We start from the raw sequence: 21,789 nt of genomic DNA on the forward strand, positions 1-21,789 counted from the left end.
CTGCACCTGTTTCCAGCTCTCCAAAGGAAAGGGGTGGAGCTCAGCAAGAGGCCAACACCTGGGCGTCTCCTCAGCCCCCTCAGGGCAACCTGCACTCTGCCAGTCCACCCCCACCCCACGCCCGATAGACATCGGCGTCTGGAATTCCGTGGGCTGGCAGAGCGCTGGGTCGTCTGCAGGCCTGGGAGGCGTGGACCACCCGTTTCACACCTGGTTCCACACCGGGTCCCCACTGCAGAGCAAGTTCCACCCTATCTCCGACCTTGCTTCCCTCACTGGGACTGGGGACCCCGCCCAGCCTCCCCGAGGAAGGACAAGATCACAATGGGCAGAAAGTCCCCAGCTTGTGCCTGGCACCTAGTGGGTGCTCAGCAAATGCTGGCGCTTCTGACTCCTCCTCTGTCTTCTTTGGTGGCCAACAGCCTGCTCTGCCTCTGTGTGCCCCAGTTTCCCCATGTGCACCGCCAGGGAAGCTTGACCCAAAATCTCCAAGTCCTTCTGGGGCAGCAAAAGCCTGTGGGTCAATGTTCATAAGTGACTGAATTTCGTGTGAGACCCTGTGGGGAACAGCCAGGTCAGCCTCTAGCAAAGCAGGGCACGTTGGGCAGGAAGAAACAGGATGTGAGGGCCAGGCACATGCAGAGGAATTCCAAGTGCTCACTTTCGTCGATTTTACACAAATGGATCTGGAAAACCTGGGCGAGATGAGCGATTATAACTAAAACTTACTCTGGGTGAATTAAGAAACCTCACCCTCCAGTGATCAGAGCCCAGCTCCCACCCTTGCTACCACGCCCAGGTGCTGCCAGACAGTCAGGGAAGACGTCCTCCCACAGCTGTCAAACTCCTTCAGTGCATAGGAGGGAAGAGAAAAGAAGAAAAGTTTCCAGCTTTATTTTATGAAAACCGCATAATGTTAGTACCAAACCCAACTAAAATTGCACTAAAAGAATCTAAAAACTGCAAACAAATTTCACTTTTGAAAATCAATGCAAGAATCCTAGGGCACTGTTAGCTGGCCAAACACAGCGGTCCACAGAAAGATGAAGAGTCCCCTCTCTCCTTCTTGGGCCCTGGGGGGACTCCCGCTGCGTGCCCTGCACCCTTGTCTCCACCCCAGGCAGGGCTGGGAGAGACAGGAGGGTGGGCCGGGGTCTAGGCACCACCACCCCACTCCTGCGGGCAGCCCAGCCCTCAGCCACAGAGCCTGCCAGGCGCCTCTGTCCATGTTCCCCCGCTCCCCTGCACCTCACCCTTCATTCCTAGGGCTCCTAGGCCCTCGTTATGTTCCTAATCTCCACCCACAGTGCTGTAAATGGTCCTTTTACTAAATCTCCTTGCATAACCTCATTTGAGCACGCCGTCTGTCTGCTCTGTGTCCTCTGAATGATACTACACTTCATCTCTCAATAGCTCAAAGGAAAAAAAACAAATATTCATCTCCATTGATGCCCAAAAGGCATTTGATAAAATTCAACAAAATTCTTGATTTAGAACAATCATGATAAAATATGACAAGAGAAATACTTCCACAACTCGATAAGATACTTATCGTAACTCCAAACCAACATCTTATATAATGTGAAAATTCTAGAAGAATATCTGTTAAAGTTCGGCAATAGGCAAATGGTGTCTAATACCTAAGATCGTTCTGGAGGTACTACCAGTGCAATTAAACAAGAGAAAGAAATACAGTTATAATTGCTGGAAAAGAAGAGATGAAATTATCATTATTTGCAGATGATTATATTAAATACCTGAAAAACTGAAAGGTTTCAATGAAAAAATTCCATAGGAGGCTAGAAGCCACCAGTCCATGGACACCCTGCAAAACCCTCCATACATACAAACATGAACCTACCAGGTGATATATGAAAGAAAAAACCCTCTGTAGGATTGTTATAAAAAATTATCAAATATTCAGAAATCAATAAGAAATGTGCCAGAGTCATGGTAAGATAACTTTCAGGTGCAACTGTGGTACATAGCAGTAGATGCGAACAAACCGAAAGGCCTTACTTATTTTATATAAAGACTTAACATCATAAAGACATCAGTTCTCCTTAATAAAGCCATAAACATAATGACATTGCACTTTAAAAAGTAACAGAACTTACTATTTAATTAAACAAAATAATTCTAAGGTTCATGTGGAACACGTAAGCAAACAAAAACAGCCAGGAAAATTCTGAAAAGGAACAAGTTTGTTTCAATAAGGATTAGGTTTGATCATATATAACAGAGACCCACATTCAGAAACTTAAAGAGCTGAGTGTTTTCTTGTCAAAGAAGCCCTGAGTGAGGCAGGCAGCCCGAGGCTGTGGGGGCTGCAGGGCGTCCAGGCCTGAGGATCCTTCCATCTCTCTGCCCCACCTTCCTGTTGTGTGGTCTCCTTTCCAAGTTTGCCCAGCGGCCCAAGATGGCTGCTAGAGTTCCACCTGTTATCTTCACATTCCGGGCAGCTGGAAGGAGAAGGGAAGGAGAAGCATCTTGCTTTCCTTTACAGGGGAAATCTTAGAGGCACCATACCTCACTTCCACTTCCCTGTCACTGCCCAGAACCGAACCCCAGAGCTACACACACCTCTCTGCAATGAAGCTGGAAAATCCAGGTTCTTAGTACTTTGCGGCATCGAGTAAAATCATACTACAAAGGAGGAAGGGAGAAGGTCATTGATGTTGGGGTGGCTCCTATAGTCTCTGCCAAAGTGAGAAATGGTGACCAGCCCACCAGGTATTAAAACACGTTGTAAAGCTACAATAATTAGTGTGATACTATTACAAGAATAAGCAGTTAGATTGATGGAACAGAATAGAGTTCAGAAACAGACTCAAACATGTAAGGGAATTTAGCATGTGACAAAGATGGAATTTCAAATCAGTGACAAAAGATGGATCATTCAAAGAACCCATCCATACCTGAGAAGCCAGGTAAATAAACCATCTGGGAAGAATAAACTTGGAGTTATTTATCACACTTCATGCCAAAATGAATTCCAGAGAGGTCAGATTTCAAGGAAAAAGTAAAACCACAAAGGCAAGAAAAAAAATAGAAGAAAGTTCTTTATAAACTTGAGGCAAGACCTTCTAAAGCATGATATAAACTACAAAAACCAAACACAAATGATTTTTTGATAAATTCAAATACATAAAATAACATTTTTTGCATAGCAAAAAAACACCTGAAGCAAAGTCAAGGTCTGCTGTTGGGGAATTTGGGGAAAATATTTGCAGACTATATCACACAGAGGGCTCATTTCTCTCATATATAAAGAGCACCAACAAATCAATGAAAAGTTTGACAGTCCATAAGAGGAAAACAGCTTATATGAAAAGCAAATAGCTCATGAGCATATGCAAAGTTGCTCAGCCTCACACTTAATGAAGGAAATGCAATTAAAATGACACCTACCCATGCTTACCTGTCAGATCGACAGTGCCTTTGATTACACACATTGGCAGCACCGTGAGGATACAGGGCTTGCATGCATTACTATAAATGGTTACAACATCCTCAGAGGGCAACCTGGCCAAATTTCTCACAATTACGATCAACACACTTTGACCCACTGATTCAACTTCTAGTAAGACATCCTGTCCATGGCTGGGTCTTTGCGGCATGATTTCAAAGTGACCAGAAAGAAATCTAAATGCTTACTGGTGGACTGTGTAAGCCACACAGCACAATACTCCACGCTTTCAGGTTTGATGGGGAGCCACTGTTACGCTCATGCGCGGCAGCCTGTCGAGCAGCTCCTGACTGGGAGAGAGAACAGAGAGAGCAGACAGGGAGCTGTGCCCTCCGCCTGCCTGAGGAGCCTGTCTAGGGAAGCATGGGGGGAGGACGGCAGCCTGTTGCCTTCTGGCCGGAGCTGCAAGCTGGGACAGGGCTGCTGGGAAGCCTTCCTCAGGACACTCCTTGGACCCTTGTTGGGTTCTGAACTACGTGCCTGTCTTCTCATTCGACACACAAGTACAGAGGGGAGGGAGGCAACAGCAGTTGGGGTGCAGGCGAGTGACTCAGGGGCTGGGGTTCCCCCAAAGCCAAGCCCCCAGCCCAGGCCTGGGTCCAGACCCCGGGTGTGGGGGGCAGGGTGGGGAAGTCTGCTCCAGCTGTTCATTCATTCATGAACGTGGCCGTGCAGGCCCCAGGGCTCAGCCCTGACCACTAAGGCCCTGCCCTCTCACACACAGCTCTTGACAGGGCAGAGAGGGTGACGTTGTGGGGAGTGACAATCCTGTGTGACAAGGGTCGTGCTGTGGAAGGTCGGACCCAGAGGAGGGGCGCCCACCAGGCTGGGGTCCCCGACAGAGGGAAGGGGATGTGGAAAGACAGGGCAGGAGTTGCCCCTCCACCCACAGGAAGGTCCCCTGGCAGGGGAGGGAGGGGGCTGGACATTCAGCCCAGCAATGGGGCGGTGGGGGGGCAACCCCTCCTTCTGGGCTGGTGTGGGGAGTGGGGACAGGTCCAGGGGCTCACTTTTGTGGGAGTCCTGGCCTGGGTTCATCAGCATCTCATTTGCATGGCCATTCATTCTCTCCCTGCATTCCCAGCCACCCCAGAGCCCCTTTCTGGCCTGGAGAAAGGGACCAGACCAGGCCCCCCTGCCAGTGGCCCACCACACAGCCCCTCCCCAGAGGGAAGGACAATGAGGGTGAGGACAAGGTGGAGGAGGGGTCTGGCTGGCTGGCCAGGCTGGCGGGAACCATTGTGTGTGAGGCCCTGAGTGTTTGCACAGCAACTGCCTGGGCTGCTGAATGGGGCACAGGCATCCCCCAAGAATGCTGCCTGGGCCTGCAGCATCTGTGCTCTCCAGGACTTGGCCAGCCCAGCACATCCTTGCCAGTCTTCTGAGTCTTCCTGTCATTCACACCCATCAGGGCAGACAATGGGAAGGGCTGAGACTGGGCAGGTTTAGGCACCAGTGGGAGTGGTCAAGAGCTGCCAGGCACAGGGGCACAGGTTGTGCACTGCACAATACCAGGGCACACAGTTCACCTGGGCAACCACAACTACCTCAACCCTGCAGGCTCTCCGTTGACCTCGGGGGTCTCAGACGCTAAATGGGACAGAAGACCCCTGCCTGAGAGGGTGTCTATCAGCCCAGGGTTTGAAGGGGGCATGGGGCAGAAGGGAGGGAGGAAGGAAGGAAGGAAATCTAAGGCTGTGAGAGGGGAGAGGCCTCCTGTCTGACAGGCTGTGGGCCACGCAGGAGTGTGAGGGGCTGTGGGGGCTGTGTGGGGTCCTGACACCGTGCTGGGGTCCATCCTGCAGACCCCGGGGCGACGGCCTGCAGCTTGGAAGTTGCTCCTGTCTGTGAAAATGCGGGGAGAGGGTGGTTTAGGGATGGTACCTGCCTCGCAGGGTGATGGAGGTGAGCAGACTGATGACTATCAAAGACCAGCCTGTCTGGTTGGCATCGTTCCCGAGGCTGGGTCTGAGCTGTGCCCTCGGGATCTGTGGCCCGCCAGCAGGGAGAGAGAAGGCAAACACCCCGCCTTGCCCGGCCATCGCTTGCATCCTGCTTGAGCGCTGAGAGGACAGTGGCGAGCGCGCGGCCGTGTGGCCCCCGGTCGGCCCTCGGCGCTGGGCAACCAAAGCATTTGCGGGAAGATCCCAGAGCTCAGCGGAGCCTGGGGGCCGATTTTCCTGGAAAAACGGCTGAGGGGCAGTGGTTCACCTCCGGGGGAGGAGATCCCCGGGGCTCTCCAAGGGAGGAGTTTCCACCTTCCCTGGGGGGCAAAGGGAAAGCACCCCTCACGTCCCGGGCTCCTCTGGGCAAGAGGGGGCCAAGACCTGCGTGTGAGACCCCCGTCCTGGCTCTGCGCCTTTGTGTGGCCACAGGGGCTTTGGGGAGTCAGGTGAAGGCTCAGACACCCCCAGGGAAACCCCTGGAAGCCCGAAGTTGTGCATGAAACTTGGGGTGCTCTCGGAACCAGGGATCTGGATCCCATCCCACCTCTGCCTTTTCTTCACCGTGGGACTCGGTCCCCCATCTTCAAACAACCTACCTCACAGGGTTGTTCCATCATGCATTCGAAGAAACAAGAACAGTGTCCGCTGCGGGCAGGTGGGTGGGCAGCGCCCCAAAGTGAGGGGCGGGGCTGAGGCCAGTAGACAATGGCAGCCGGCTGCTCCCCCAGCCCCACCTTGCGGAGCGTCCCCAGCTGGGGCCTGTGCTCACTTGGACCCACTCAGGGACCTGGGTCCTTGGGCCCTCCCACCCCCTCCCCCAGGGGGCCCGCGTCTCACCCCAGGGTCAGCACGCAGTTTGGCTGCAGGACTGTCACCCCTCCCCACTTCAGGCACAGAGAACCCCCACCTCCTCCATTAGTGGGCAGACACACCCTCCACCGGGGGTGCCCACAGTGGCCTGGAGCCCCAGCGTCCCCCAGAGGGCTGCCCCGCCCTGCCCATACCTCACACTCACTCCCAGGGGCAGGGATGCCCTCCTTCTCCCTGGGTATTGTGGCCTGAGCTCCAGGTCTCTCACTGGACAGAGATGCCAAACCCAGTCCACATCCACATTAAGACCCCCATGGGCTCTGGGGGCAGGGGCGAGAGTGCAGACCCCACAGCCAGCCTCTCTGGGAGGGGACCCCTCACTCCAAGCACCCTAAAGACCTGGGGCTCAGAAACCACTCTCGCGGGAGGACAGGTCCCAGGGAGGGGGTTGGCCTAGCTGTGAGGAGGGGCCCTCACCTGCGGCCCCCTTGCCCCAGCCCAGCTGCAGCCCTCATGCAGGGTGTGGGAGATGGGGGGATGCTCCCTCCTGACCCCCTCCCAGGACCCGGCTGCAGCTGCTGACCCTGGCATCCCAAGCCCTGGGGACCCCATGGAGGACCTGTGAGACTGGGGTAGGGGTCTAGCCTGTAAATCCCTGGTTTTGTCAAATGGTCCCCACCATGGACCTCGAACTGGAGCAGAATGCAGCAGGGACCCAAAGCACTGCTTTCCTACCACCCAGAACCGCGTGTCCTCCCCACGTGTGAACGTCCCTGGGCCTCAGCTAAGACACCACCGCGTCTGCTTTTCCATTTCCCATTTCAAAATAAGCATTTCCCACATTGCTGGAACTTTCCACAGACATGACTTTTAACAACTGCACATTATCCAGTTAGACAGACGTGCAATGGCTTTCCTAGCTGGCCTCCCATGCGTTCAGGTGGTGTCCGGTCCCCTCAGGTGTGAATCACACAGCAGAGCGGCCTCCGAGCAGCAACCCTCCTAGGTTTCTGCCTCTTGCTGCACTGATGTTAGAATGAATCTGGGGTCCATCTGGGACGGAGATGGGACCCTGTGCTGAGCCACCTCTTGGAGCTGGGACCTGCCTATGGGACCATCCCCTCCCATTCTGCCTCCCAGAGGGCTTGCCGGATCGCGGTCCCACAGGCGTGTGCTGCTCAGCTCACCCAGCCTCAAGTAATTCTCTCACTAAACACCAAGGGTCATGTTTCCACGGGAGGTGACCCAGAAGGCACCCGGTACCCACCAGGGCCTGGGTGTGCTGAGAAGGTCCTGGGGCTTCTTCCCTGGGCTCCACCAGTGCCGACACTGTCACTGGAGAGAGAGAGCGTGGTTCGAGGTCAGGCCACCCAACCTGGAGGCAGAGACCTGCAACTGATTCCCAGTGTGGCCTCAGGCTGGCCCCTTCCCCACTGGGCCTCAGTTTCCCCTGCACAGCTCCAGGGGGGAGCCTGGGCAGGCCTGGTGCAGAGATACAGCATATGATGGAGGCCTGCCAGGTGTCAGTGGAGGGGTGAGGGGGACAGGGCCCATACCACGGGGCCAGGCCACAGAGGAACTCGGGAGCTAGCCAGGAGCCTGGGCTTCTTCAGGGATGCCAGGGTGCCCCCAAGCAGACCAACCCCAGCCCTTGCAGGGTCTCTTTGAAATTCACATGTGAAGGGGCCTTTACTGGCAAGATTTCTAGCCTGGGAGCTGGCTCAGCAATGCGGGGGTGGACACAGACATTAAGAAGTCATCATTTCCTGCCCAGTTTAAACATTTTGTGAAACCCTTTGACTCAGCCCTTTCCTTTCTGTTGGGCCTCCAGCCCCCCATGGATTTTCCTGTTTATTGCACCCCAGACGCTGGCCTTGACCTGGCTTCACTGGGGCTAGTTCCTGAAAGGACTGTCGGATTCCATTTTCAGCCTCAAGCCCCAGGTCCTAGGCAGCCAGGCTGGTTGGGCACAGTCTGCACCCCGCAGCCAGGCCCGACTCTGGGCCGCACCTCCCCCTCCCTGGAAGCCAACCAGCAATCCCACGTAACCGACCCTCCTGCAGAAAGCTGTCCCCAAGCCCCCAGAAGCAGAGGAGGGACCCCGCTGTGGGCTCAGAGCCCCTGGTCTCCTCCTGCCAAGGACCTGGCCCCTGAGCTGCAGTGGCTCTCCACCTGCTCACAGCCTGCCAGGCGCCACAACCCCTAAAAGCCAGAGCCCAGTGCCAGGGCCCTGTACGGGGCTCGGCTCCAGGTGTGTTCATAAATGCTCTCCAATTCTGAATCTAAACCAGGGGTCTCAGAGCCCGGAACCCTAGCAGAGCCCAACCGTATTCTCATAAACAAATTTCCAAACTGTCAGTTTGGCTTGGAAACTTACCTTCCAAACACCAAGAGCCCAGACTGTGGGCAGTGCTGATTAGGGGCTGCTCAGTGCCTCAGGGGTCAGGGCGCTGCAGGGAGGGCTTCCATGCAACAGTATAAACAAAATGTAAAGTGCCTACCTTTCTGTGTGAATTACCAAATGCCCAGTGCAGCGCTGGGCTTCTGCTTCCCAAGGTGGCCCGTGGTGGGCAGTGCACGTGGCCCAGCTGGGAGAGTCGAACCTCCTCACCGTTCACACGGCACCTCACCCTGTGCTGCCTTTATCAATCTTGGCCAGCCCCCTGGGGTGGGTGGGGTAGGAAAAAATAGTCACATTTTCCAGACAAGAAAGGTAAGTCTCAGAAAGGTGAGGTGACTTGTTCACAGTCACAAAGCGGGTCAGCGTCAGAATGAGGCCTTGAACCCAGGCCTTCTCCTGTCAGCGAGGGAGGGCACAGTCCCAGGGCAGCAGTTCTGGTCCTGAGAGTCCGGCCTTCCAGGGGCAGGGCAGGAGGCTGGGTCAGGGGCCTGAGGGACCCCCTGTGGAAAGCTGGCTGAAGGCCCCAGTGCCAGGCAAAGCTGTGGCCCAGGAGCAGTGCACCCTTTACAGGTGAGGCCTCCAGGTGACACCCCACCTTCTCCACCCGGTATCTGCAGCAGCCTCTTTCACGGTGACCTGAATCAGCTCCCCTTTGACACCATGTCTTAACCTCCAGCTGGGGGTCCCACCTGCTGGGCTCATGCTGTGGGCAGGGTCTAAGCATCCGTGTGTCACCATCCCCCCAGCTCTCTGTGGAGGTGTCATGGCCCCACTTTGCAGATGGGAAGGTCAGCGCAGGAGCCCCGGGCCTGACCCAGGAGCAGTGAGGGACGTGGGGACGCACCAGTCAGGGGAGAGCCTAGCTCTATGACTCCCAGCTCTTCACCTGGATCTTAAGACACAGAAACAGACTCGCCTGGCGAGGGCCAGGCTGGTCGTGCTGGTTCCTGGCCAGCTCCCAGGCTGGGCGGTGTCCATGGGGCCTTGAGGGGACACTCTGCAGCCCAGCTCCCGCCAAGGCAGAAGAAAACTCTCTACTAAGAGTAAACAGAAACCGGCCTGGTTGTAGTGCCTCTGGGCAGCTCTGATTCCCACTGCCAGGCTCTGAGGCCCCCCAGCTCTCGGGTGCGGAAACACCTGCTCGGCCCTGGGATGGAGGTGGAGGGCACAGCCCAGCGTGTGGGGGAACACCGGGGTCAGGCTGCTTCCCTCGTGGAGCCGACGCCCTCCCCTCCATAGGCTGCCTGGCCAGATGGCCCCCCAGGCCAGGTTGAGAAAGTGGGCATGGGGATGGTGGAGGGTCTATAGCTGGGAGGAGGGTGCCCATCGCGGGGCCTGGGTGGGAAGGGCTCCAGCACCCAGGTGGCCGATGGTGCAGCCCCCGGCTGGGCTGCGGCCATCTGGAAAGGAACTGGGTGCATTCAGCCTCTGCTGTGGGCCAAAGGGTCTGCTCCAAGCCCTGAGGTCGCTGGCCACAGGCGCTTTCTCAGGCTGCCTCGGCAGCCGCACAGAGACCAGTGAGGACAGTGGGCGGGCCTCTCGGAGGGGATGCTGGCTGCCATTTGGCAGCCAGGCCTCCCCAGCCCTGGCTAGTCAGCAGGACAGCTTAGGAAGCCCTGAGCGCTCACCCACACACCAGCCCGACAGGCAGGAGACAGCGTGCCCCGGCCTGGGAGCTTCTGGAAGGGTCTGAGGAGAGAGACAGGCCTGGGCTCTTGTCCTGGCTCTGCCTCCAACTCCCTGTGCCGCCCTGAATGCTATCCTTCCCCTTCAGGCCTCAGTGTCCCAGTGGTGTTGCAGGTGGCCGCCAACAGGACCGCCATGGGTGAAAGGACAAGACGAACGTTTAGCAGCTTTCTAAGCAGTAAAACCCTGGAAGGATAAACAGGGTTATTAATGACAGTTTCAGGTACAGCTGGATCCAGGAGCTCTACTGTTACCATCCGGACTTTGTTTCTGTCTATCTCTGGGCTCGCTGGGCTCCACTCCCCACGTGTGGCAAAGATAGCTTGTGTCTCCCCGCTCAACAACTCTGGAGGCAGATGGGCTCTGCACAAGGCCTAGACCCCTACCGTGGCCGGCCTGGGCTGCATGTCCACCCCCAGACTCAGAAGTCCCGACACGTGGGCAGGTGACTGGGGGAGCAGCGGGTGCCCGAACCACAGCTGTCCACTGACAGTGCCAACCACAGCCGGACCCAGAAGCACAGGCATCCACTGAGCCCGTCCTCCCCCTTTTCAGGTCCCAGAAGGGGGTCCATGCAACAACTGCGGAGGCCAAGGCTTGGGGCAAGAGGGTCACCCGCCTAAGGCCGCCCAGCTTGCTGAACTGCAGCTACAAGATATGCATCGGGGGCCTGATCCAACGCTCGAGAGGGGACCCCGAGCTCTCCCTCAGACTTTAGGGGCAATTCTGGAACCTGCTGGACTCAAAGGCAGCTGTCGCCTGGTCAGAGGGCCTGCCCACCCTGGGCCCCACCTATTTGGGGCTGACATTTGAGGTGAAGCATCCTGACAGGGCCCTTGTTGGGGACGTGGAAGAACGGAAATCCACGGGACAAAGCAGCCTGTCCACCCAGGACCCAGGTCCTACTTGGGGACAAATAACATTTGTACCCGAAACAAATGTAAACTCAGTTTTCAAAATGAGGCCACACACATGCACTGCAACAGGGACCATTAAGGGGTGTGTGGTTGACGCAGCCACAGTGGCTCTGACCTGCAGGGATGCCCGACTCCCTCTGCTCCTGGGCACCCCCCAGGTGCCCCAGGCAAACCTCTCCGGAGTCTTCTCCCTCGGCTCCTGGGGTGCCAGGCTGCCCAGGAGACACAAGAATAGAGGGCCTGAGGTCCAGGGAAGGGTAGGAGGGACAGGGGCCTCGGGGTCCCCTCTGGCCACACCAGCCCCTGCCAAAGAAGCCGTCTGTCTCAGGCCAGCCCCGGACGGCACGACTCTCCAGTCGGCTCCGACTGTCCAAGGAGAACACCACCACTCCCAGCGTGTGCCCTCACTCACCCTGGCCATGGGGACTCTGACCACAGCCACAGCCAGGCCACAGGGCCGCCCCCGCGGTGGGATCAAGGGTGTCCCTGAGAGACTCCGAGACCTTTGGGACACCGCTGCTCATCTCAGCGTGGTTTCCCTTCCTTTTGTCCACCCTCCCAGGACCCAGAGCCTTCCTGACCTCGAGACGCCCAAGACCCTGGGCTGCAGGGCGGAGCGCCCCACGGCTGGAGGGGAGAGCAGGCAGGATGGGCATCCGCCCAGAAAGCCCCCGCTCTCTACTCACCGTCCCCGGGCTGAGTGTCAACGCTGCAGCAGGTGCTGTGGACACCGTGGCAAACCCACCCTCCCAAGCCCAGTCCTCAGTGGGGGGAAGGGTGCCGAATGGAGTCTTGAAAATAACTTAGATTTCTGACGGTGTCCAGACCCAATGGTTGGGGGTGTTGAAGAGAGGCTCCCAGAAAGAAGCCCATGCAGGGGAGCTGGGCTCCCTATGTTGCACCTCACCCTCAAGCAGGCCCCGCGGGCTCTAACAAAGGCAAAAAGAAGGGCCCTGTTTGGTTTAAAACACGGCCTCTGCTGGGGGTGGCAGTGATGTAACTCTCTTCTCTATACTCTTGGTTTTGTTTGAATTTTTATAATGCAAGAAAATAAGCTATTTTCACTTGTGTAAACTATATATAACTAATAAACACAAATACGTTTGTTTTTCTTCATCTGACTTTGAAGTGAAAAAGAAAATGCTGCTGCCAAGGGTGGGGTGGGGTGGGGTGGGGTGGGGTGGGGGTGGGAGAGTGACAGCGGGAGACCCGGGCCACCCCAGCCCACTGACAGCATGGCCCCAGCCTCGGGGTTCCCTAACTCAGTTTCCCCTCTTGGGGAGGTCAGAGTCCATCCTTGGCATAGCTGTGACAAGAAGGTGTCACCCTGAGTCAGACGCCCACAGTTACCCCCTCTCCCCGGACCACCGCCTTCCCGGCTCTGCAGGACCCCTCACAGGGGTGCAAGGAGTCCCCGGGCCCTGTGGCTGCCCAGCCACACTGTGACTGTGAGCAGGAGCTGGAGTGCTCCACGGGGAGCTGCCCTCCTGCGGGGCAGAGGCTCCTCTGGAGCCAAAATTCCACACCTTTGCGGGAGAAGATGAGCCCGCTAAGAGGAGGCCAGCAAGCTGCCGGGGGCCACCCCACAGTCATGTCTGGCTGGCGTCCCAAGGGCAGGGCCGGGGGCTGAGCCCAGGCAGAGCGGGCTCTCATAAACGGAGGACTTGAGGAAGGCACACAGACCCCAGCCCCATGGGGACACCAGGCAGGGCCCAGGCTGGGCTTGCCCAGAACTAATTCACGGAAATTCACAAACGTGCACATGTTCCTCATTCTCTAGAAACAGGAAGTGTGGCTCCTCTGCGGAGCTCTCCGCCAGGTCTGCTGCACAACCTGTCTCCTAGGAAGGCACGCACAGACAGAAGGGCAGCCTCACTTTACCTGAATCCCAGGGAACGTGAGCCCGCCCTTATTTAGTTCCCTCTTTAAAAGCCATTGGGACGTCCGTAACCCACACCGATGCCCTGGGTGTTCAGTCCGGTCCTTGGGAGTGTCGGCCCCTGGCCGAGGCTGCACTGTCTGCTGGCGCACACACGCACACTCTGCCCTTATGTTTCTTTGCATGTTTTGGGGGTTCCTGCCTTGATCTCAGGGTCGGTCCAGATGGCGTCTGCGTTTGAGGACTGATGTGTCATCCCTTGGCCCTCTCCATGGCCTCAATCAGGAGTGATGTAGCTCGTGGACCTGTAGACACAAAACACAGAGTCCTCTGGCCACCAGAGACCCCGGGACCCGAGCGACTGTCCATTAGCCATGCCGATGAGCCGAGTCCCTGTTTGCGACTTCACAGTCAAGAGGGCATCTCACTGTTTCAACTAAAGAGGGGCCTGCTGTGGCCATGTGGGGGCAGTGCCCAGCCAACCGGGGCTCCCTCCTGTGCTGTGTGAGCCCCTTTGGGACCTGACCCCTGTGATGGGGTCCCCATGGCCCCTCCTACAGCTCTGTGCAATTCAAATACTATCTTACTCAGTGTTAAGATACTGTCACCCCTTGAGACGGTCTCTTGGGGCCACAGTGACAAGTGACCAAGGCTTCAGACGACGGAGCCCTATTCTCTCCCCGTTCTGGGGGTCCAAAAGCCTGAAATAAAGATGGTCAGGGGCTTCTGCCTCCGGAGGTTGCAGGGGAGGCTCCCTCCTGCCTCTCAGCTCCTGCCAGTTGTCGGCAACCCTCGGCAGTCCTGGGCTCGTGGCCGCAACACCCCATCTCTGCCTCTGTCATCCCGCGGCCCCCTCTGTGTCTGTGTCCAAATGCCCTTCTCTCAGGACACCAGCCTTTGGACAAGAGCCCACCTCTTCCAATCTGACCTCATCTTAACTTTATTATCTGCAAAGACCCTATTTCCAAAACAGGCCCCATTCACAGGTTGGGGGGACCCAGCCCACACACCTTCACAACACTCCTTGCTCAGCGAGAGACAAGGCCGTGAGGGAGGGCGTGTGGACAGCGTTGAGCTCACCCCTGTTCAATCTAAGGACCCCCCCACTGGACGGCTGGGCCAGCAGGCCGAGGGCACAGGCGAGCACTGGCAGCTCCCCGTGCCCTTTGGCAACTGCGGTGGGTTCCATGGCAGTAAGGGCCGGGGCAAGGACGGCGCGCGCTGGCAGCTGCTCTGCTGGAATGGTCTTCCCGGGGGCCTGCGCGGCCTGCTCCCTCACTTCTGTGGGTCTCTGCTCTGACTTGCCTCCTCAGAGAAGCCTACTGAGCCAACCCCCCACCCAAACGGCCCCAGCATCCCGCCTCCCACCCCGCCTCCTCACCCCACATGCCCAGTTCACCGTCTTCTGCCCTCCCTTTGCTCTGGGCACCACTGAGAAGGACCCTGGGCCTGGTCACTGTCCCACCCCAGCACCTAGCATGGAGGGCAAGGGCCCCAGAAATAGATTCTGAGTCCATGAAAGGCCCTCCTGCCACTGTGGCCAGGGGACCTGACAGCCCAGTGGGGAACCCATCTTCTCAACCCCTGCTCAGACCCGTCCAGCAGCCACCCTGGGTGTGAGCCCCTTGGCCTCCTCTGCCCACACTGCCCGGCCGGTGCCCAGTTGAGGGTCAGCTGGGAGGTCAGCTCAGCCCATGGTGGCGGCCAGGCTCAGGTGGCCTCCATACAGGTACTAGGTCTGTAACTGCTGATGAGGGTTGCAGCCCTGGCCCAATGAGGGGGCCCAGGGACAGGGACAGACTGAGGGATGGACAGACCAACAGGCCTCTGTGAGCTGTGACTTGGCTCACGGCCTCAGGTTCTCTGGGACCTGCTGGCCAGCTGCAGCAGCCTGGGAGGGGGCACTGGAGGGACAAGGGCTCCCCACCCCTAGCTTCCCGGAGATGCAGGCTGGGGGCTGGGCTGGGGGTGGAGAGGGGGTCTCAGTGCAGCCGGCATCTGCTTTGTTTCAGGTTTCTTCCCTTGAATGAACTCCAAGACTCACTGTTCTCAGTGAGGAGCAGACGTTAGCACAACCACTCAAGACCCTCAGCTTTGGGGAAAAGAAGACAGACAGACACACCCCCAGGAGGGAGGCCCCCAGGGAGGGACAGGAGGGTGCACATTCCTCTCAGCAGCCCACCTCTCCAGTGCCCTGCTGAACATGCCCTGGTGGGGGGCTTCCCCATTTGCCACAGTGGCCCAGGGGTGGGCGGTACCAGAGGGGAGACTGCCCACACGCCTGCACCGGCAGAGCCCTGCGCCCGTGTCCTCTGCCCGTCAGGGCCTCAGGTTATGAGAACAAACTTGCCCTCGATGTGTGGGGACCAAAGAGAAAACCAGTGAGGCCCTTCACCCCGCCTTGTGGGGCGGCCGTAGGAGTGAGGTGCACACGCGGTGGGTGCTCGGTGCCCAGCGGTCATCCCAGCACAGGGCACTGCTCTGAATGCATGGTGATATGGCTGAGCACCAGCCTGGGCAAAGAGGGGAGTGGCCCCAGGTCCCACGTCTGCACCCCACCTCGTCTCTGCGAGCCCCCAGGAACATGCAGCCCAGTCCCGCTGCGCTTGCTGGCTTCCACATCACCAGCATTTCCGTCTCCCTGTGCCGAGCGGTAGCCCCGCTGATTCGTGTTGTGCAAAGACTCTCTGGTGGCCGCAGCACAGAGACAGGCTCATGGCACTTACACGTCCTCTTCTAGCTGGGGCCAGGCAGGCACCATAACACCAGAGACTTGCCTTTCCTTGCTGGTTTTTTTAAGTTATCACACCAAATGTTTAGCAGCGACACCTGACCGTGATGATGAGGGAGCTGAAGAGGCCAAGAGGGGACGGGGCTGCAAAACCTCCTGGGTACAGGGGCTCCAGGCACAGGCACGTCCCCCTGGCTTTTGCCACCAAAGTGCCTGTTTTTATTTAAATGGCCCAGAGCAAGTCTCCGACTAAACTAACATTCCCACGCCGCAGACACTCGCAGCGCCTCTGGTTTCTGGCAATCTTTTTTCCTTAGCTGTCAAGGCATTAACGTAGACGAATTCTGGTCTGACTTAAGGATTGTTGGGGTTTTTCCCTTCCCCCTGGAGACGTGGAAATAACTCACAGATGTGCCCTACCTGCTGATGTCCGTGCTCCGCTTTACTTCAGGACAGAGTGCCCCGTGCTCCCTGTAACCCAAACCCCGATTTCCAGGCTCATTTTCTTTCTAACAGGGGGCCTTGGGGGAGTAGGGGGGAGGACGGAAGTTCTAAACATGTTTAAAAGTATCTGGAGCAAATGGGAGGACGCGCAGGCAGCCCTGAGGAACTTGCCGAGGGGCTGAGGGGTCCCGGAGGGGACGGCTGAGGCCAGAGAAGCGGGGGACGGGCGGCCGAAGGGTCTTCTGGCTCCTCCCCAGCATTCCTGCTGCGGCAGAAGATTCTGCCGTGGGAAGCCCGTATCTTCCCTGTAGACATAAAAATGGATTTTTTTTAAAGGGAGATTTTCAGCTATTTTTAACCCTAGAAAGGAAGAGAAGGAAGGGAGAGAGGAAGGAAGGAAGGAAGGAAGAAAGGAAGGAAGGAAGGGAGAAGGATGGGGAAGGGGGAGGCGGAGGCCTCCGCACGGCCAGCTTCTCCGTGAGTGACTCAGGCCTGTGGAGGCTCCTTGTACCCAAGCCCAGGGGTGGGGCCAAGCAGTTTCATCCCCGGGGGCCCTTTCTTTTTGGAGAAAGTTCTGAGCAGCTGCCAGCAGGCTAGAAGCTCCCCAGAGCCATCCTCGCCTCCTCTGAGCCCTCCTCCCCGAAGGCTCCGCTGGGGTCCTGGGATCCGGAGGGTGGGGGCTGGTGTGGGCAGGCCTGGGCATCGTGGCCACAAAGTGGGCATGGCGGCAGCCTCCCTGTCTCTGCCTCAGCAACCCCCCCCCCAACCCCCGGGCCAGCCCCTGCCTGGAGGTCTCAGCTCTGAGCTCAGATAACCTTCTCTGAGTTCCCAGCCCCGATGTCCCTCCTCCATGAAGCCCCCTGATGTTCTCAGATCACAGGGTGCGCTAGAGTCCCCAGCTAGGCCTCTCCTGAGGCTGCCTGTCTCCGCTGGGGTGCCCAGAGTGGGCCACTGAACCCCGAGGGACCCAACCCCAAGCCCAGTTCAGGCAGCTGAAGGGACTGGGCACCGGAGAGGTCCAAGAGGGGCCCTCCTCAGAACTCGGGGGCCTGTGCCCAGGGCCGCCTATTGTTGAGGTCTGTGCTCTGAGCAGTCTAGGGGCTGCTGGGGAGGGGCAGGGGGTCTCCGAGCCCTGCGCCACCAGGACAGGCAGGTGGTCTCTGTTAAGGCCTGTCCCGGCCTGGCCACCCTGCAGCCCATTTTTCAAATGACAAGTCCCAGATCTGCCCCGTGGGCCAGGGCTGCGGCCCTCAGAGCCCACGCCAGCCAGGCGTCCTCTGCTCACCCGCTCAGAGAGGCATGCTGCCTGTAGGGGGACTTGCCCGGGCAACACACTCCCCCGGTTCTGTGCCTGTCTCTGGGATGCCACCCTCCTTGCACCTCTTGGGCCTCATGGGCAGCAGAGGAGCACCCAGCCAACCTCTGCTCTGGGCCTGACCTGCTCCCAAGTAGTGACCACTGTGGGGAACAGGGGGACAGAACCCCCAGCAGGGCAGGGCTCTGTGCAGAGTCCCACATGCATCTCTTTTAGTCTGCATCTGTGGGAGTTGGGGAGCCCACAGTGACAGGTTCTTGCATCTGAGACCACACTTGCCACCCCCATCAAGACCACATGAAGGGTGCAGGGAGTGGGGAGGCCCAGGGGCTCAGGGATGGCTTCCTGGAGGACAGGAAGGCTGAGGAGGGAGGGGTCATTTCAGCAGAGGACAGGGCGTGTAGACAGCCTAGGCCAGTGCTTAACCCAAAGCAGACAGCCTGGGGTGCAGGGCACAAGGGGCCTCTCTCCTCAGGCCTGGCCAAGCTGGCCCTGGGGAGATGCTCAGCCCCTGCCAGGGTCCCAGCCAGCCTGCTTCCAGTGCCAGACAGCTGCGTGCACGCCTGGGCCTGGGTGGCAGTGCACTCCGCAGGGAAGCGGACTCTAGATCCAGGCCTACCCCTCCCTTCTCAGAATGAGGGGAGGCCTCCAGGGAGAGCCTGAATCCATCCTTAGGGAAGAGCAGCCAGGAGTTAGTGGAGCCCCCATGCACGTCCCCAAGGGGAGGCGCACTTCTCAGCTGACCATCCCACGCAGGGCACTGAGTAGGCAGCCCCAGCCTGTTCACCCAGAGCAACACCACACAGCCAGCAAAGCCAAGTCCTGAAAAAGTGTGTAAACCTCCAGGAAATGTTCTAAGTTGATTTTAAGTGGACAAAACCAGATAGGACTTTAGAAATCACTTGGTGTGGGGGGAAACTGAGGCCCGGGGACAGTGACGGTCCTCAGTGGACCACTGGTCTGAGATCAGTGCTGGGCTGGGCTGGCTGTGGGTCATGGCACAGGGGCAAAAGGTGGACATTTCTCAGGCCCCACGGCTCTCTCTTCACAAGCAGGTCAGAAACGTTTTACAATCAACTTCAAAAGGTGATGGGGCCCTACCCTTTGTGTTCTGGAATCTTCCCGCAGCTGCTCAGGCTGCAGCCCCCACCCTCATCCCAGCCTCTGAGCCCTTGCCCCTTCCTCCGCTGCTTTAGGGGGAGGGCAACCCACAGCAAGCAGACCTGGGCCTGTGCCCCATATCCAACCTCTGCCCCCCACATTGTGAACAAACGTGAGCAGGAAAAGGGGGCAGCAGCGTCTTCAGCCCTGTTGTGCACACAGACAGCCCCCCACAGCTTTCCGGGGCCCATCTGCCTGCTCAAGACCAAGGCCTGAACCTGGCCTGACCCTGAGCCAGTCTAGTCACATCATGATCTCCCTGAAAAGTCGACAGCATCAGGCTGCCTCCCACCCCAGTCTGCGGGCACAGGGGGTGCCTGAAGCGCCTAGACCAGTCACTGCAGGAAGGGGCCAGGACCCCAGGAGCGGGTATTCAGCCCTGGCCGCACTCGGATCCTGGGAAGCTCTAAGCATGATGACCGCCCCCCAAGGAGACCAAGTCACTGCTGACCCCCCACAGGAGGGGGCTGAGATGGGTCTTGTTTGAGGGGCAGAAATGGGCCGCGTCAGAACGGCTGACTCAGCCCACCGTGACGCTGGCGCCCAGTACATTGCCTTGACAACGGCAGGAGAGGGGCGACCTGACTGAGCCCCGTGTGTCTGGGTGCAGAGCACGCCGTCCCCTTTAGGGCCTGGCAGGCCGACTGGGGAGACACCTGGGACCTGAAGGGTCCTGGAGAATGTGGCTGGTGGACAGTCATCACCAGTCTCACCAGCCCTTCCAGATTCTCCGCCAACATGGACCTGTGCACTCAGCCGCCCACGTGGGGGACCGCCTCGCACACCGTGAGCATGGCAGGAGGCCACAGTGGCTACACATGGCCACAAGCCTACCTGCTTCTTGCCGGCCCAGCCCCTACCCTCCCAGCGGGTTTCTGGAGAGGCCTTGCCCCAAATCTAGCCCCCCACCGTCTTTCTCCTTAGCTTCCCTGCTTTTGGGGCTGCGCAGGCCGCCTGGCTTGTAGAAGGAAGTCTCCAGGTCTGAGACCGGACAGCCCTGTTCTCTCCCCTCCTCAAATCCCCTGGCCTGGGAGGGTTGATAAAGAAGGACAGAAGGGGAGGCCAGAAACCTCTGGCTTCGCACCCACTTGCCAGGGCCAGGTCCATGGCCTTCCCCCATGTGGAGGGGAGGGAGGCCCAGCCGAGGCCTGCTCTTGGCCTCTTGCACAAACCCCTCCCCAGCCAGCTTTGGCTTTCTGGGGCCTCCCCTTTCCACGGGGTACCCCAGGTGGCAGGTGGCCCAGGGATTGGAAGCCAGGGAGGCCTGTTTGCCCTGTCTGTACCATGGGCTAATGAGAGCACCCAGCTCTAGGGTCAAGGCCCACGGTAGAGTTGGCACACCTGGGCAGACCCAGGTAAGACTTCCCTCCTCCAATGCTCCCCACCTTCCCTCCAAATCCCCTCCCTCCAAAGCTCCCTCCTGCCTCCCTCCAGTGCTGGTCCTTGCTTGGCAAAAGAGTGGGAACTTGCTCCCGAGCCAAGGCCTTTACTTCTGGCCCGGGGCCTGTTGGCAGAGCCTGAGGGCTCTAGCGGAGGGCACACAGCAGTGGTTCCTCAAAGAGGGGCACCAGCCTGAGGCCTTCAGTCCAGTTCAGACTGCAGGGAGATGTGCTGTGCAGAGCCCTGAGTCTGTCAGCTGGGGCGGCGTCTGGGAGGGACTTTGCACCCCTTCTTCCTTCTGCAGAAAATCTGCTGCTCCAGGCTGCCGGGCTGCTGTTATATAAACATCTCTGCTGCCTCCAGGCGCCTCCTCTCCGGGGCACTGACCCTAAGAAAAGCTACCCCAGACTGAAAAGTGCCACCAGCTTTGGGGAGGAGGCAGGCATGGGAGTCCACGGGCAGCAGACTCCTTCCAGAGCTCACAACAGCGTCAGAGCAGCAACCAGTGCCCCTGCAACACGTGTGCCCAGGAAGGTGGGCTGGGGTCAGGTGTGCAGTGTGCCCACCACCAGGAACCCCACTCGGCCCACCTTTCTGGGCCTCCCTGGACGGGGCTGCATCACTGCCAGCCTCCGGGATCCCTGCAGTCCTGCAGCTTCTCCTGCTCCAGTGCCCTGCACCTCCAGAGGTCCCTCTCAGCCTTCTGGTTTCATAGGAACTATGGCAGGCAGGCATTTTGGACGCTCAGATCTTAACCTGGCTTGGCACAGGATGCCCAAATGTGGCATCGGGGCAGAGAAATAAATTGTCCGTAAGGAACACGTGGGAGTGGCTCCAGGCTGCACAGAAGCAAGCAGCGGGGCTCCCTGACCCTCGGGTGCTTTGCGGGGCACCTTAGACTGGAGGCGGCAGGAAGAGGGGCAGGACGGTGACCGACGCGTCTAGAGGCGGCTATCCGACCGGCCAGCCTTTGGCCCCGGCTGTCCCTTGAGACACAGAGGTCCCTTGCCAGAGGCTGCCAGCGCCACCAACCCTCAGGGTCAAGGGTCGCGGCTGTCACAGCCAGGGATTTCTGGCTTCGGTCTCCAGGAAAGGTGAAGTTGCTACTTCGGGGCTCCCGGGCATGCAGCCCCTAGACCAGGGTCCAGTTGGCTGCCAAGGACGCGACTTCTGCCAGAGCCCCGGCTTCGGGGGTCCCCCAAATTTGGCCTCGGCCGCTCCTCCCCACTTTCCCGGGGCCAGCTCCCGTAGCGCAACGCCCCCCGCGGGCCCCCCTTTTCCCTTCTCCGCCCTCGCCTCCTCTGCCATTGAGATGCAAATTGTTGCCAATTGTCGCGCAGCGAGGCGGCGACCACAGGCGGATCCTTCCGCAGCCTTGGACCAAACTTTTGGCCTCTGAAACTTTCGAACGAGAAGTAGTCCCCAGGGCCGGCCCCCGGCCCCCTCCGCGCCGCCGCGTCTCCCGGCCCGGGAGGATGCGGGCTCCGGGCGCGCGCCCCGGCCGGAGGTGCTGGCCAGGCCGGCTCCGGGGCGCGAGGGGCACTTCCCGCGAGGGGCTAGGGGTGCGGAGGGATCGGCGGGGGCGGGCCCGAGGGGCGGGGCCGGGGGCCGGGGCGGGGCGCGGGCGGCCCGGCGCCTCACTCGTGCCTC

The 21,789-nt window shown here is 58.9% G+C and overlaps 1 long non-coding RNA gene across 1 annotated transcript; it reads right to left on the minus strand.

Annotated features, from left to right (window-relative positions):
- Positions 1–1,663: 1,663 nt before the first annotated feature.
- Positions 1,664–6,184, minus strand: LOC118920281 (uncharacterized). Its single transcript, XR_008996823.1, has 4 exons — positions 5,354–6,184; positions 3,658–3,755; positions 2,584–2,646; positions 1,664–2,462 (listed from the first exon to the last, which is right to left on the minus strand). It is a non-coding gene; the product is annotated as an uncharacterized LOC118920281 (long non-coding RNA).
- Between the last annotated feature and the right edge of the window lie 15,605 nt (positions 6,185–21,789).

This window comes from Manis pentadactyla, chromosome 3 (genome assembly GCF_030020395.1).
Source record: "Manis pentadactyla isolate mManPen7 chromosome 3, mManPen7.hap1, whole genome shotgun sequence".
Lineage (NCBI taxonomy): Eukaryota > Metazoa > Chordata > Mammalia > Pholidota > Manidae > Manis > Manis pentadactyla.